Genomic DNA, 10,850 nt, shown 5'->3' on the forward strand with positions numbered 1-10,850 from the left:
AAAGGGCTTTTGTTGCTTAGGGAAAACATGATTATCTGGAAGTGTATCTGGATGTGTTTTTATTGTTAAAGGTTGGCAGTTATTTCATTCATGCCTTCCATTTCTCTCTCGCTTGATTGATACATGAAATGTTATTGCCAGCAATACCAGGAATACGTCCATTGAAAACCGCAAAGGAAAGGGTTTTCTTTGTAATCCTTGAAAGCTGAAGGCTCTTCACCTTCCTGGGGTTAAAGCTACAGTATATTCTTCTAACAAAAAATTATAGTAAAAAAAAACTGCTTGTACACAGCTGAGGGAAGTGGTTAGGGAAACCCCTCTCAAATTCATAGACATCACTCTAAATCCAAGGACTGACAGTGAGAGAGAGATTCCTAGACCCCAGACTACACCTTTAAGGGCAAGCCATTGAGTTGAAAGGAAGTTTGGCTGAATAAAGCTTTGCCAATAAGCGTTGAGTACATTTCATAACGGGATGAGATGATTCTAGGTTAGGTCTCGGCTAATAAAAAATCAATGGCTTGGCAATGATGTCGATGGTTCAGCGGGTCTCATATCACGACAAGCTAATCACCCGTGACAAATAAAACAATGATTCCAGCCAAAATGATTTATTTCTGGCCCTAATGATCAATTACCATCAGAGTGGGTGATTTTGAGAAAACAGAATCGAATTAAGTCATTCTTCATTCGCTCTCCTCCCCCAGGCTGAGATCTTAAGGTTTCTTGAATATTTTCTCACTTTAACCTTACAAAGAGAAGGTTTCTTGAATATCTTCTCACTTTAACCTTACGAAGAGAAGGTTTCTGGAATATCTTCTCACTTTAACCTTACGAAGAGAAAGTTTCTGGAATATCATCTCACTTTAACCTTACGAAGAGAAGGTTTCTGGAATATCTTCTCACTTTAACCTCACGAAGAGAAGGTTTCTGACAAGCTGACATGCTCGTCTTCTGTAAAGTAAATGAGTGAAGACAGTTGATGTACAGCTCAGGATTGTATGGGGATAGGTGAGGAGGAGCAGAGAGAATACGCTGTGTATCTGTGATGCAGAACTCTCTTAGGAGATGGATAGAGATGAAAGAAAGAGTGAACTGAGTGAAAGAGGTGCCTGCCTTTCCCAATTCTAGATTCATCTATGCGCTATGACGTTGCTCATTTAGCTTGCTCTGCTATCCCTCGTAGGATGATATACACTGAGTGTAGAAGACATTAAGGACACCTTCCTAATAACATTAAGGACCCCCCCCCCCCCCCCCCCCTTACCTTCAGAACAGCCTCAATTCGTCGGGGCATGGATTCTACAAGGTTCTACAATGCTTCCCACAGTTGTATCAAGTTGACTGGATGTCCTTTGGGTGGTGGACCATTCTTGATACACATGGGAAACTGTTAAGCGTGAAAAACCCAGCAGCGTTGCAGTTCTTGACACAAACCGGTGTGCCTGGCACCTACTACCATACCCTGTTCAAAGGCACTTAAATCTTTTGTCTTGCCCATTCACCCTCTGAATGGCATAAATACACAATCCATGTCTCAATTGTCTCAAGGCTTAAAAATCCTTATTGAACCTGTCTCCTCCCCTTCATCTACACTGATTGAAGTGGATTTAACAAGTGACATCAATATGGGATCATAGTGTTCACCTGCATTCTATGTCATGGAAAGGGCAGGTGTTCCTAATGTTTTGTACAGTCAGTGTATATTCTGATGGATCTGCACTAGTAGATTCTAACGTGCACTGTCCTATGTTAACCTCTTTTACAAAAGGGTGTTCAACAAGAGAAAGCTGGAAAAAGTCCAGCTAATTGTGTTTTTGACCCTTGACACATCAGCCCTGTTCACATGTGTGCTGAAGTTTGTACGCTATCTGCGTTTTAGATAACATAGTATAAAATAGTAATCACTCGTAATCGCCTCTTTCTTTTTTGAACTTTTCAAAGCAACGACCAAGGTGGGAGGATATCCTTTCAATATCCAACCACAGATTAACAAAAAGGCTACTAAGTATTCTGCTTGTTATCTTAGCACAATCAAATATGAGATCTGCATACTTTGAATGCAAAAGGTAAGAGTCTTGAGAGATTTACAATAACCTAATATTTAACCTCATAACGACCTTTGAACAAATCTAGCTGCCACTCGGGAGCGAGGTCACAAAGGGCAGAATTTGTAATGCTAAAAAGTAGTCCCTCTCAGTTACCAAAACACTTCAGCACACCTTGTATTCATCAGCCACAGAACCATTAGCATTATTTCCACTTGTTGCCTAGTAACTGTGGAGGATTATTATTTTCGGAGGAATGATTCGGTGTCAAACGGTGTGGCCGGCTATGCACTCCAAACAAATCACGCATTAGGCTTTTTATTCACATATTCAACCACACATTCAGCTGAAAGTGATACATGTATATCAACACAATACCTACAGCAGGTCTGAACAGTACTGTTAACACATTGAGGTGGACTGAGTTCACATTGTGTCCATTATTTATTGGCGTTATAAATGTTTGTCACTATTCCATGGACTTTGTTTGACCTAAATGCTACAGGCATTGTGGAACTAAGACCTACAGTGAGGGAAACAAGTATTTGATCCCCTGCTGATTTTGTACGTTTGTCCACTGACAAAGAAATGATCAGTCTATAATTTTAATGGTAGGTTTATTTGAACAGTGAGAGACAGAATAACAAAAAGAAATCCAGAAAAACGCATGTCAAAAATGTTATAAATTGATTTGCATTTTAATGAGGGAAATAAGTATTTGACCCCCTCTCAATCAGAAAGATTTCTGGCTCCCAGGTGTCTTTTATACAGGTAACAAGTTGAGATTAGGAGCACACTCTTAAAGGGAGTGCTCCTAATCTCAGTTTGTTACCTGTATAAAAGAAACCTGTCCACAGAAGCAATCAATCAATCAGATTCCAAACTCTCCACCATGGCCAAGACCAAAGAGGTCTCCAAGGTTCAGGGACAAGATTGTAGACCTACACAAGGCTGGAATGGGCTACAAGACCATCGCCAAGCAGCTTGGTGAGAAGGTGACAACAGTTGGTGCGATTATTCGCAAATGGAAGAAACACAAAATAACTGTCAATCTCCCTCGTCCTGGGGCTCCATGCAAGATCTCACCTCGTGGAGTTGCAATGATCATGAGAACGGTGAGGAATAAGCCCAGAACTACACGGGAGGATCTTGTCAATGATCTCAAGGCAGCTGGGACCATAGTCACCAAGAAAACAATTACGCCGTGAAGGACTGAAATCCTGCAGCGCCCGCAAGGTCCCCCTGCTCAAGAAAGCACATATACAGGCCCGTCTGAAGTTTGCCAATGAACATCTGAATGATTCAGAGGAGAGCTGGGTGAAAGTGTTGTGGTCAGATGAGACCAAAATGGAGCTTTTATAGACTGATCATGTTTTTGTCAGTGGGCAAACGTACAGAATCAGCAGGGGATCAAATACTTTTTTCCCTCACTGTACCATAGACAGCCATAGTATGAATCTGCGTACGGACACCATGGCCTTTAGTTGTACTGTAGCCTGATTGGTTGTAGTCACCGTGCCTAATCTCCCTGTGGACTTTGTTTGACCGCCACAGTAGCTACAGTCTCTCAGGCAGTCATGGTGTGTGGAAGGGCAATCTTCTCTTTAGAGGTCTATACAGTGGTATGATCCTGCATAAAAACACCCTCCTGGCCAGTGTCTGATTGGTTGAAGCCAGTAGCCTCCGAACATCAGCATTCCCAATGGCCCAGTGCCACAACTGGAAGCCTCTCTCTCAGTGGCCTCCAGGGGGAAGTCTCCGGGGAGTCAGGATGCCCAACTAGGCAGCACCTCCTTAAGGTACGGTAGCCTTGGGTTTAGCCACCGGCAGTCCGCCCAGCTGAGATGAGACTCACACCCCAGGGGAGTGGAGGAGATGTGGGGAGAAGGGGGGGGGGGGGGGGGGGATTGAAGGGGCGTTCAAAACCTTCCCTACACACTCTGCCAACTACAAATTAAATCTTCATTAACCGGCTTCCCTCATTAGCTGTATCTCGGCACACAAATTAGGTGCGGTTGTCTTTTGATAATGCCAACGTCAGAAAACAATGTTTCAAACGCCAGTGTCGTGTCCTTCATTTCCCATTCAGGTAACCTGTGTGTTACCTCTCTGAACTATACACAGAGGAAAATAACCACTTCACACACACACACAGAACGGGATTTCAAAACCCCTTACTGTACTTTTTACGTTTTATTTTCTTTTTAACATTGAAAATAGTTTTTGTCAATGTTGATAAAGCTTTACTTTGATCACTGGCGTTGATGATCATGGCCATGTTATAATTAATGTAAACGAGGGCCATTTTAACTACAGTAGAGCTCTTCATCTAGTAATGTTATGAGAGAAACACACTTCTAACAAGTTGAAGGTAGCCTCTATGTTGGAAATGACTGGGGCTGCATCTTTATAATCGGAACCCTATTCCCTATATAGTGCTCCACTTTCTGTGCCCCCCCAGTCTGAGGTCCTGAGCGCTCTGGAGCAGGTTTCCATCCAGGATCTCTCTGTACTTTGCTCCGTTCATCTTTGCCTCGATCCTGACTAGTCTTCCAGTCCCTGCAGCTGAAAAACATCCCCAAAGCATGATGCTGCCACCACCATACTTCACCGTAGGGATGGTGCCAGGTTTCCTCCAGAAGTGACGCTTGGCATTCAGGCCAAAGAGTTCAATCTTAGTTTCATCAGACCAGAGAATCTTGTTTCTCATGGTCTGAGAGTTTTTAGGTGCCTTTTGCCAAACTCTAAGTGGGCTGTCATGTGCCTTATACTGAGGAGTGGCTTCCGTCTGGCCATTCTAGGCCGGGCGGCCAGCTCTAGGAAGAGTCTCGGTGGTTCCAAACTTCTTCCATTTAAGAATGATGGAGGCCACTGTATTCTTGGGTACCTTCAATGCTGCAGACATTTTTTGGTACCCTTCCCGAGTTCTGTGCCTCGACACAATCCTGTCTTGGAGCTCTACGGACAATTCCTTCGACCTCATGGCTTGGTTTTTGACATGCACTGTCAACTGTGGGACATTATATAGACAGGTGTTTGCCTTTCCAAATCATGTCCAATCAATTGAATTTACCACAGGTGGACTCCAATCAAGTTGTAGAAACATCTCAAGGATGATCAATGGAAACAGGATGCACCTGAGCTCAATTTCGAGTCTCACAGCAAAGGGTCTGAATACTTATGTAAATAAGGTATTTCAGTTTTTATTTAATACATTTGCAAAAATTTCAAAAAAACGGTTTTTGCTTTGTCATTATGGGGTATTGTGTGTAGATTGCTGAGGATTTTATTTTATTTAATCAATTTGAGAATAAGGCTGTAACGTAACAAAATGTGGAATAAGTCAAGGGGTCTGAATACTTTCCGAAGGCATTGTATGTAGCGAACATAGAGCAGCGGAAGAATTCAGTTTGAGTCACCAGGCAACTGCTGTATAACTCCCTGTACTGTAGTTCTTTTAACAAAGGCCCAATCATCATTTAAACTCAGCATGGATACAGGATAAAGAAAGGGAAGTGGCCAATTTGTTTCCCAGAAAAATAACTAATTTGAAGGCACACTTTCTTCAGCGTGGGATGTGTCCTGTACGGTAAGTACCCTGAGCTGTGCTGCTTGGATGCAAACAGTCCACATCTGTCCCTCTATGTCAATCTGACATGGTACAAACACACTTCAAAGATTTACTGGAGCCCTTTCTTCTGTTAAGACACTAAATCAGCATCTATTTAAATAAGTCCACAGCCAGGAGAGAGAAGTGTGCAACTTTATTTTTCATTTGTATTGAGCAGGGGTCCCTAACCTTTTCTACCATGAGAGCTATTCTCTTTCCCGGGTGTACAAGAGAAAGTCATTTTCTGTCAATATATCTAGTGAAATAATGGTTAATAAACAACTCTAAGGGGGACCATATACAATCTGTGACTTTTTTCTAAAATTATGTTTGATATTTTCCCAAATTATGTTTTCTCAGTTTTATTTTTCCTAGTTGTAGATATTTTTTGTGAGGGGGGGGTTCACTCTCGAGATGACAATTGTTCATAGAGAAACAACGAAATTAGATGTTATGAGTCTGTGAGCTGCTAGTTAGCGGTCGACATGTTGGAGACTTCTGGTTAGATTATCATTGGCTAGTCAGCTCCTCACCTTATGGTGTGTGTTCTTTATTTTGTAGAATTCTACATCTTTCACTAATCTAACATCATATGGTTGTAATTTTCTCTTTTTAATTGACATGGCAGATGTATAGACTCTTTCTCCACAACATAAATTGCCATTATAGTAATATAACAGGCATTATATTTTCCCCAGAACTGATGGTGAACACTGAACAGGTGTGAAAATGACAGCGGCAGATGCAAATAATGTTGTCAAATTAATTGAAGCGCTGATATAATTATCGTGATGAATAATCCTAATCTGGAGAGTGATGTTTTTGTCTCCCATAGCAACCCCCACTGTCTCCCCTTCTCTCCACATTTTCCCTTCTAATGGAATTTAGATTCCCTGTAAGGTCACAGAGGAGGTGGCACTGTATGTCTTAGTGTCAATGTATTCCAATTATTTTTATGTATTTATTTATTTATTTCTCAATCTTTTCTGTCTCTTTTTCTCTCTCCCTCTCTCACTCATCCCCAGCCCCCTCTCTCTCTCTCTCTCTCTCTCTCTCTCTCTCTCTCTCTCTCTCTCTCTCTCTCTCTCTCTCTCTCTCTCTCTCTCTCTCTCTCTCTCTCTCTCTCTTCCTCTCTCTCTTTCTTTCTATCTCAAATGTTACTGACCTCAGACTCAGTAGTTGAATTAAATGGCTGTGGCTTTGGTCCTGTCACTCTGTGAAGCGATGCGGCTAGAGATGTCCACTGTCACATGTCAATCCTCAGTAGAGTGTGATATTAGGTGAGATCCCAGGCCCTGTCAGAGATGTATCCGATGGAGCCTTTAGACTGGAGAGGATCAAACACTGCTGAGCAACTCCCCAATTCTATCAAACACTGCTGAGCAACTCCCCAATTCTATACCACACTTGGATATGTTGCTATGTTTGTGAGGGAGAGATGGAGAAAAAGAGAGCGAGAGAGAGATGGAGGAAGAGAGAGGAAGCAAGCAAAAAGAGAGAGAGGAGAGAGAGAGGGTGAAAGAGAGGGGAGAGAGAGGAATATGATGAAACTGATGGTAAAGATGAGGAACAGTGGGAGTGGGTCTTCTATGGTCCCTGGGAAAATAGAAGTGTGTGTGTGTGTGTGTGTGTGTCTGTGCGCGACTAAGCGCATGTCTGTTCTTCTGCATCATCAGTTCTATCGCTGCTTTCTTCCGCCTTGTGTGGCTCCAGCTCTTTAACGTAACTCCAACATATCTAATATTAAGATCTTGGTGGAAGAAAAGGTGAATGTCACAATGTAGAATCAGATGGAGTAGCACCAGAGAGATAACACTACATCATGGTTGGCTGTGATGTTTTGTTCTGCCTTGCGCTGTAGCATTTCCTCCATCATAACAGATTAGACATAGTGGAGGCATCTCCCTATAGCTCTGATTAGATGTGTACACATTCTGGAATAGTAGTTTTTATATAGTGTTTTAGAAACTAACCCTGATGCCAGGTGCTTTGTGGCCTCCTGGAGCAACCAAGGTCGAAAGGCTAATCCTATGATGTTTTTTGTGGGCTGACACACACACGTGTACAAACATGCTTGCTTGCTTGCAAACACACACACACACACACACACACACACACACACACACACACACACACACACACATATACAAACACACTTCACACTGTTTCTAGCCCACGGCGATGAAGGAAATGTAGTACCCCAGGGGAATCCAATACGGGGACGGTGTCTGTCTGCTCCAGTCTGGTGACAACATTACTAAGAGGATGTGTTGTCCCTGTCACTCCGTACCGTATGACACACTGTCTGTTACCTCAACGACAGTCACTATGTCACTACGGATCCACAAGGACTGTTAGTCACACGGCCCTGTCTCAAACTGTGGTTTAATCCATCAATTTAACTGACTCCTTTACCTCACCTTAGCCTTCACAGGGCCCCATGACTGCTGTCTGTCTGTCTGTCTGTCTACATGCCACTGTCAGTGTTGTAGTAGAAGAAGCTACTCATAATAGAATGTCCTAATCAACTGTTATCTGTACACTTGTCTGTCTGTCTATCAAAGGTCAAAATCATCATTTAAAATAGTAATGCTGTTGACACTAAATTTAAAAGGTTGTTCGTCATTCAAATAATGGTCAGACTAAAAGCTAGGTTATTATTTCAGTTTACAACTATACAATTTACTCACCCCAAACCCCAGGGAGTCACAGAAAAACACAATTTTTTCAGATAAAAGTCTTGGCTATTTTAGGATGGTAAATTAACGATGATAGTAGCCATTGCATCGGAGCAGAAAGTCATTTGCTTTAATGTGGGAGGACTTTAATCCAGATAGAGCCAGCCAATTAGCCTAACGGGCTGCATTACATCTGGGGTATTCAGACCTCCTCTTATTATTTTCATGACTCACCCACTCCCTCTCTTTCTAGCCTTCTATCACTTCACTCAATCCCTCTCTCCTTCTATTCCTCTGTTCCCATTCTCTCTCTCTCTCTCTCTCTCTCTCTCTCTCTCTCTCTATCTCCTATCTCTCCATCTCCTATCTCTCTCTTTCTCTTTCTCTTTCTCTTTCTCCATCTCCTACCTCTCTCCATTTGAACACCATGTGCGTCATAGAGAAGAGGCTCTTTGAGAGTATCATGGTACCTAGTGTGTTGTTAGTCAGTTCCATACAGCAGGCTGCTATTCTGCTATTCCACCCACTCTTTTGATCTAATAAAAAGCATTCGGGAAATATTTGAGTCCATTTCATGACAGGGCAAAGAGACACGAACAACCTAAAGAGGAAATTGAATTAAATTCTGTGGCCTATTTCAGATGTCACACGGTTTGAATGGGGTCATTGATAGAATGATAAATCATATTCTATTTGACCTGTTGATTTAAGACTTGGATCGAAGCAAGACTCACATATTTTGTTAAATAATATGTCAGCTTAGGGACATATAACTACAGTGGTTGAATGGCACTATTTTGACATATTCTAATGAGACCCTGTTGATATTTCACCTTCAATTTGACCGTGTGTCAAATGATGTGTTGCACTTCCAACAGTGGGAATGTTTCAAGCAGAACGGTGTTGCATTGCTCTGACATCCCATTTCTCAGCAGAGCAGCTAAATGCTAAAACACTGTCTTGTTTTTACAGACACAAACCGGGTGACAAAAACCGCTTGAATCTCCACTTTGTTTGTTTGCGTTTGTAATCAAGTCAAGGTGACGGCTCTCACCATGACAAGCCAATCAGCATTCTAATGCCGTAGGTAGAAAAACACCTGATACTGGCTACAATTTACATAAGGCCAACAAACAATGTTTTTGTGTGTGTCGTAAGTGCTTGCATGCGTGTGTGTATGTGCGTGCATGCTTGTGCGTGCATTCAATTGTATGTGTACAGTATATTTTGCAGTATGGTATAACTCAACTAAGGAAGGGATTCAATTCTACAGAGTGAACCCGTTGTCTTGGTGTGTGTCCCAGTTCATAGCCCCGTATCTTTCACACCCCCATCCTCCAAAGATCAGAGAATGCTAGATGGATCGGTTCACTGAGACTTCAGTACATCAAGGAAGCAAAGGTCTTTACAGCAAAGACAGTGTTTTATCCCTTAGCATCATTCATGCCTTAGCACCCTGTCTCTCTCTCTCTCTCTCTCTCTCTCTCTCTCTCTCTCTCTCTCTCTCTCTCTCTCTCTCTCTGTCTCTCTCTCTTCTCTTTCTCTCAATCTCTCAGCTTTCTCCCTCTCTATCACTCTCCCTCCCTCCCCATCTCGCTCTCTCTCTGTCGCTCTCACCTATCTCCTACCTCTCACTCTCTCCATTTGAATAGAAGAGGCTCTTTGAGAGTATCATGGTACCTAGTGTGTTGTTAGTCAGTTCCATACAGCAGGCTGCTATTCTTCTTTTCCGTTAACTATTTTGATCTAATAAGAAGCATTCAGGAAATATTTGAGTACATTCCCCTGACCGGGCAAAGAGACAGTGATTTAGGGCTATTTCTGATGTCACATGGTTTGAATGGGATCATTGATTGAACACTTAAATGATTTACTCTCAAACCTGTTGATTTTAACTGGGATCGAAACACTTAAACGTGATTGATATTTTGCTATATATATCAGCCTAGGAGATATATATATATATATATACACACAATTATTGAATGTAACTATTTTTGCCGTTTTCTAATGAGACCATGTTGATATTTGACCTTGAATTTGACCTTGACCGTGTGTTACACTTCCTGCACTATCAAGGCTTCAACCAGAACAGCGCTACATCGCTCTGACATCCCATTTCTCAGCAGAGCGGCTTGGCTAAATGCTAAAATGCTGTTTTCACTTTCCTCTCGCATACACAAACTGGGTGATACCGCTTGAAACTCGACTTTGTTTGTGTTCGTAAACAGTCAAGGTGACGACTCTCACCCTGACAAGCCGATCAGCATTCTAATGTAGGTAGAAAAACACCTGATACTGGCAGCAATTTACATAAGGCCAACACACACTTTTTTTTGGTGTGTGTCGTGCTTGCATGCATGCATGCGTGTGTGTGTGTGTGTGTGTGTGTGTGTCTGTGTGCGTGCATGCTTGTGCGTGCATTCAACTGTACATCTATATCTTGCAGTATGGTATATCTCAACTAAGGAAGGGATTCAATTCTACAGAGTGAACCCGTTGTCTTGGTGTGTG

This window comes from Coregonus lavaretus (assembly GCF_964263955.1).
Source record: "Coregonus lavaretus genome assembly, contig: HAP1_SCAFFOLD_2332, whole genome shotgun sequence".
Taxonomy (NCBI): Eukaryota; Metazoa; Chordata; class Actinopteri; order Salmoniformes; family Salmonidae; genus Coregonus; species Coregonus lavaretus.